Here is a 6,706-nt window from a genome sequence, read left to right on the forward strand (position 1 = left end):
CCAGGCCTCCAGTGATGCCTGTGATGCTGGCCTGAGGCTCGGTGCTCAAGTGGATGTCCCGGGACAGGGGCCCCGCAGTTCCCTGGAGCCCCTCCCACGTCCTCTGGAAGAGGGAGCAGCTGAGCCTGGTCCCTAATTCTGTCTAATAACCACTCACACCAGGGACCCAGCCAAGCCCACCCTGCCCTTGCTAGGGCTTGAAAAATGCAAGGGTGAGAGAAAAATACTGTAGTCTAACCCAGGAAAGAAATTAGATGGGGATTTCCTTTCTCTCAGACCCCTACTCTTATGTCGTAGGTTAGAGAATTATTCAGAAATATGCTTACTCCCCGCCTACCATTTCCATGGATGGAGTGGGGCTTGGCCATGGAGTTGGCTTTGGCTAATGAGATGTTAACCGGCATGAAGTCACCAAAGACTCAAAAAGGATTTGTGTGGTTGGACATGCTCTCCTGTGCTTCTGGCACTGCCCGGGCCAGCTCGAGTGCTGGGAGGAGGCTGAGGCAGGCGGTGGACCAGCAGCCAGCCCCAGCCTGTCTTCCAACCCCATGGCATCCTGTGGACGCATGAGCTAAACGGATGCCTTTTTTGAAGTGCCACTGAGATGGTGCTGCTGCTTGCTACTTGCAATGGCTATCGACAGAATTCATCTGTCTGCCCATCCTGCTTTCCCTGCCCCGTCCACAGGCAGACCCACTCCTCCTGCTCCCCAAGGCCCTGCAGCGTGTGAGACAGAAAACATTTCCTTACTGCCTGAGGAGGAGCCCCGAATCCGAACTCTTGATTCTGCCCAGGACTGTGCTCCATCATCCCCCACTTCACCTGCAGTTCTAGCATCTGCTGGCTCCACTCGCATCCATGTCCCGAGCCCCCGCTCCTCGCTCAGCCTCTGGGCAGGTTCTTCCACCTGCTCTTCCTTAGCCACCTTCCCATCCACTTCCTAAAAAATCTCAGATGCTGGGAAGCAACAGGGGGGAGAATGGGGCAAGGTCCTGATGGACTCATGAAAGATGCTTCTAGAGCAGCGGTTCTCAACCTGTGGGTCGCGACCCCTTTGGCGGTCGAACGACCCATTCACAGGGGGTGCCTAAGACCATCCTGCATATCAGATATTTACATGACGATTCATAACAGTAGCAACATTACAGTTATGAAGTAGCAACGAAAACAATTTTATGGTTTGGGTCACCACATGAGGAACTGTATTTAAAGGGCCAGGAGGTTGAGAACCACTGTTCTAGAGGAATGAACGGTCAACTGGCAGGTGCTCATGTGGCTGCGTAACCACAGGCCCCCTCATCCAGCCCGGCTTCACACTGACCCAGCCTCCCATCGGTGTTCTTTCTGACCCTCATCATCTCTGGGCCACTGTATTATGAGAGTCTCCAACTCTCTTCCTTGAAGGTGTGCCAGCTGCAGGCAAAACACAACAAACACAGTCTGTGCCCTCGCAGACCTCAGAAGCTAAACTAGACAAAGAAAAGCAAGCAACGATGATAACACAGTGCGTTGACTATGGGGGTGGGGGCACTATTGATACAACAAAGAGTTCAGAACTCAGACCAAGAGAAGGTCAGGATGGCCTCCTTAGGGAGAAGTGTATAGCTGAGGCCTGGGACGGGGTTGGGCAAAGGCACTAGCCAGACAACAGAAGTTCACGTGCAAAAGCCCAAAAGGAAAGAACACGGTGTTTGGGGGGAACTACACGGAGTGTGAGAATGAAGGTGTGAGAGGCGAGGCTTGGTGAGTAAATGAATGGATGAATGGATGGATGGATGAGTGGTGAGAGACAAGCCAAAAGGAAGAAAATCCCAATGTAACATTTTCAGTTGAGAACGTAAACTGTATAGCAGATGACAACTTGACAAACGCGTTAAACTCAGCTCAGGAAGCATCTACTGAGCACTAAGTCGGCGCCAGGTGTGTGATGCGGCGTCCCCAGGGGAGATCTCCGGCCTGGCTCCTGCCCTGGAGAAACCCCTGAAGGCCAGTGCCATCTGTATGATCGTCAGACGCTGGGCTTCGACGCGGGAAGGACTGTTACTAAAAGTGAGGCTCCGATGAGGTGGATCTGTAATGCGGGTCAAGCTTGATGGCCTGTCTCTGAACATGGTCTCAGTCTCTCTCCTTCTCTCACATGTATGTATACAGGGGTTAGCAAAAGCAGGCTTACAGTTCATTCTTGTATGATTATTTACTTATTAATTATTATATTTTATTTGTATTTTCCATAGAAACAACCGTAAACCTACTTTTGCCTGTGTGTGTGTGTGTGTGCGTGTGTGTGTGTGTGTGTGTGTGTGTGCGCGTGCACTTTAAAGATCTGGAGTGTGGGCCTACAGAAGAGGGAGATCCCACACGCTGCCTTGGTCTCCACTGTCCACTGCAGGTCCCGCTCATTCTCTGCAGCCTCACTGTCCACTCTCTTTACTCCGCGCCTCAGCTGTTCAGTGCGGTGGCCAAGAGCCAGCGTGATTAGGGAGGACTTGAACATGACAAGCATGACCTGAGATGAGCTGTAAGTGTAAAATACACAAATAACTTTAAAGACTTTGTATAAAAAAAAAGAACACACATCTCCTGATAATTTTTAAATTGAGTACATGTTAATATATGTTGAATATTCTGGGTTATCCTATATAATAAAAGGCTAATATGCAAATTGTCCCCTCGACCAGGAGTTTGACCGGAGTTCAACCAGGGGGCGGGGCTGGCCCGCCAACCTCCCATGGCTCCTCCCCCTGGCCGCCCTCCCCCCACACTGGGGTGGCAGGCCGGACCCCACCCATGCACGAATTTGTGCACCGGGCCTCTATTATAAAATATATAACTAAAATTAATTTAACCTGTTTCTTTTTACTTTTTAAATGTGGCTATTAGGAAGCTTAAAATTACACACATGGCTCACATTTTTGACTTCTCTGATGCAGTCAGTTCTACTGTAACATTTATTTTGGAAACATGAATCTGTCCCAGTACAACTGAGACACTGAAGAATGACTTGTGTCTGCCTCTGTCTGTAAGGGACACCCGGTGAGCCTGGCTGAACGGAGCTGGGTAGGAACATGCCAGACCCCAGCTCACTGCAGGAGTCAGGCCCTCACCATCCCCATCTGAGGCCACAGCTTTCTGTCTGTCTCAGATGTGCCTCCTCCCTCCACTTCACAGAAACTCATAGACAGCGACACACTGGCAAGTAAGTGCCAGGACTTTTCCAAGGGTTAGTGCACATAGAGTAGAGGACTTACGTACTCGCAACCATGCACCATGTGCAACACGGGCCACCTGTCTTTCCTCTTGAATGTGTCACTGGCAATGTTTTTGAGTACCGAGCCCTCGCCCCACACTCTCCATAGCCCTGTGGTTTTACTGAGACTTTCTACTGGTGTTTCCTGTGAATCTCATGCTGGGCTGCTGTGGGCAGTGCTGCCCTGGAGCCCCAGTGGCCACACCATTTAGCACAGAGTCCTAGTCCCAGCCACCTGCCTGGCCGCTGTTGGTCTTCCTTAAAGCAGCTGTGAGCCTGCCCAGCGTGGCCCGTGGTTCAGCATCGGCCATGAACCAGGAGGTCACAGTTCGATTCTGGGTCAGGGCACATGCCTGGGTTGTGGGCTCCATTCCCAGTAAGGGGCGTGCAGGAGGCAGTTGATCAATGTTTCTCTCATTGGTGTTTCTAACTCTTTATCCCTCTCCCTTCCTCTCTCCAAAAATCAATAAAAATATATATATTTTAAAAAATCAACCTTAAAACCCCCCAAGGCAATATTTCTAGGTGCTGGAGGGTAAACACCACAAAACCACATGTTGCGCCTAATGATCACTTTGATTTCATAACATTACGGCTATCATCACTGTAAGCGGGAGCAGCTGCTGTGCTTCTGTGAGCAGCGCGAGGGGAAGAGGAGCGCCCGAGAGGTGCTGCTGCTCCGAGGACCACGTGTTTGCTTCATGGGCGCTGTAACTATTTAGGATGGTTCTTCCTTAAAGTCTGGGGGTGCTGCTCTGTGACGTCATTGGGAAGGTGCTGTGCCTGGAACTCCGGCCTCTGAGAGGTGACGCTGCAGCATCAGGCTGCCCGTCCCGCCCGGACAGGCCCTGGGCTTGATTGGGAAGCCGCGTAGAATGTGGATCACTCACACAGACACTTCCTTGAAAGCTTTTCATTCGCTGTGAACGTAAGTCATCGTGATCACTCAATTTCTCTATTTGTTCGGAATGATCAACCAAAGCACTTGAAAATAATTTCAATGGCAATGAACTGTGCGCTCGATCAATGGTGGACACCACAGTCAATTACCCTCTCACTTTATTTGGGTCCTCGGCAATCAGTTGGGATCAATACTCTCAATCTCGATTGATGGCAGACCGCAAATCACAAGTCATCATCTCAAGTGGCTGTCGCAGGGCGTGCGGGCGAGTCCACAGTCCAGAGCTGCCGCCCATCCGGCTTCCTGGCCCGCTGACCGCAGCTCAGCGCGCGGGCGCTCAGCATCGCTCCTCCCTACTGCCCACTCTGTCCTCTTCATAATGCAGCTGCCTGGAATCATCCCAAATTTGAAACTTGGGGAAATCAACTAATTGAGCAAAAAGAAGGATCTGGAAGGTAAGTCACGCAAAACTGAACAATCTAAGGAGGGAAGAACTGTGGCTGTGGGGAAGGTACCGCGTATCCTAAGTGAACGTTTTTAGAGTTGGGCTGAGAGGGGAGCTTGAGGGGATGGACTCTGGAGAAAGGCTTACTTTTACTGGGGAGGCAGGAACCCTGGGTGGCAAGTGAGACCCTCCCAGTTCTGCCCCTCGCAAGCTGGGGCTGAGGGTGCACACAGCACCTCCTCGCCTGGGAGATGGGCCGCTTCAAGATGGGGGCAGGCTGGACTGGCTGATGGTTTCCACACTGTGCTCCCTGGTGTACTCTGCCCTTCAGAGGCCGGGCGGAGGGTAAGGAGAGAAGGAAGAAACCGCTGAGGGAGGCCGAGGCTCCTCGCTCCGTATCAACAAGAGCCGCTCTACTTGGTTAGCTTTGTTTTGTACGTTTGACTTTATGTAAGATTTTTTCCCGTTGATTTTTAGAGAGTGGAAGGAAGTGAGGGGGAGAGAGAGAAACATCGATGTGAGAGAGACACATCAATTGGTTGCCTCCTGCAAGTACCCTGGCAACGGCCAGGGATCGAACTTGCAACCCAGGTACATACCCTTGACCGGGAATCGAACCCATGACCCTTCAGAGCACAGGCTGATGCTCTCACAGGCCAAGACGTGAGATTTTACTTGAAGGAGCCGGCGCCGGGGGTGGGGGTGGGGGGTGTTGTGGCCCAGCACCTGCTCTCCAGCTGGGACCTCAGGCAGGGGACCTAAGTGCTCTGGACATCAGTTTCTGCCAATGAAATACTGAAAAGTACCAACTCAAATGGAGGAGCCATGAAGACCAAATGCATCAACACTTGTCGTGCACACAGAACAGTGCCTGGCATGGGCAAGCACTATGTGCAGGTTTAGGTCCATGAAGTTGTATGCCACCTTTTACAAAGGTTTTACACTCTAGTTCTAAACTTTCTGGCCATTCAGACCGTGCACTTGATGAACGCAAGTACTTTGTTCCCATCTTGCTTGTGTTTTAAGGACCAAGAGTCGGGATGTGAACGGTGTGAGGTCGGACCCTTGACTCTCCTCTGCCCGGGCGCAGGGGGCCGGCGACCCTGGTCAGCCCTGCACTGGAAGCAGCCTCCATGTGCGCCCGCGGTGCTCTGCGTGTCCCCAACAGGAGGTGAGCACCTCGCAGGTGCCTCAGGGGCCGGAAAGATACAAGACAAGGTCGTCTCCTCAACAGCTCAGGCGTGTCTGAGGGCTACGCTGACCTGGCTGCAGACCTCGCCTCCCGGTCCCCACAGGTGCCCAGAGAGCAAATGCGCAGGCAGCGGCTCCCAGGGAGGCCAGGCACCTCCCTTCTGCTCCGCCCTGCCCGCCTTCCTGCGGACATCCCAGCCCCGGAGGCCAGGTCCTCTGAGGGCACATTCACCTACTGACCCCATGGCCGCGTGGATCTGACAGAAAACCCTATTCGCAGCCTGTGCCCTCCACAGGGGTTTATTGAGAAACGTCACAGAGACATGAAGATCTCACTTCCACGGGATAAACGTCTACGCCAGTCTCCTCTCCAGACATCGTTGGAGCTACTGTTCCCCTCGGAAGCCGCCTCCGAGCTGAGCGGGGAGGTGCTTGCCCCGGCCGGTGCTGGGCTGTGTGCTGGCTCACAGAGGCCCTCCTGGCCCTGAGCCGGGCTCCACAGGGAGGCCTGCCCCGCCTGCGCCCCGGCCACCTTCCCAGGAGCTCCCCCACTTTGAGTGACAGGTTGTAGAGAGCCCAGCTCGGGCCACAGCTGGTTGCACCTGGAGTGAACACCTGGGCACATGGAGCCAATCAGCGTCCTTCCCACACATTTAAACGGGACAAAGAAGCTCTCTTCTCTCGGGCGGGAGATCTGAAAACTCAGAAGCGCGGGACGGCCACGTTCTGCTCCATGAGCCGAGCGGAGAGAGACCAGGAGGACAGGAGAACCGACAAGCGGAGATGCGGACGCCGAGGGGCTGCTTTTACCAGGGGAACTGGGTAGTAATGCCCATTTTTTCCAATAGATGGAGTTACACATATGCTGATATATATGCGATCTCGTGTATGCTATTTTGTTGTATTGACAACAAGCTTCAAA

This window comes from Myotis brandtii, unplaced genomic scaffold, assembly GCF_000412655.1.
Source record: "Myotis brandtii unplaced genomic scaffold, ASM41265v1 scaffold89, whole genome shotgun sequence".
Taxonomy (NCBI): domain Eukaryota; kingdom Metazoa; phylum Chordata; class Mammalia; order Chiroptera; family Vespertilionidae; genus Myotis; species Myotis brandtii.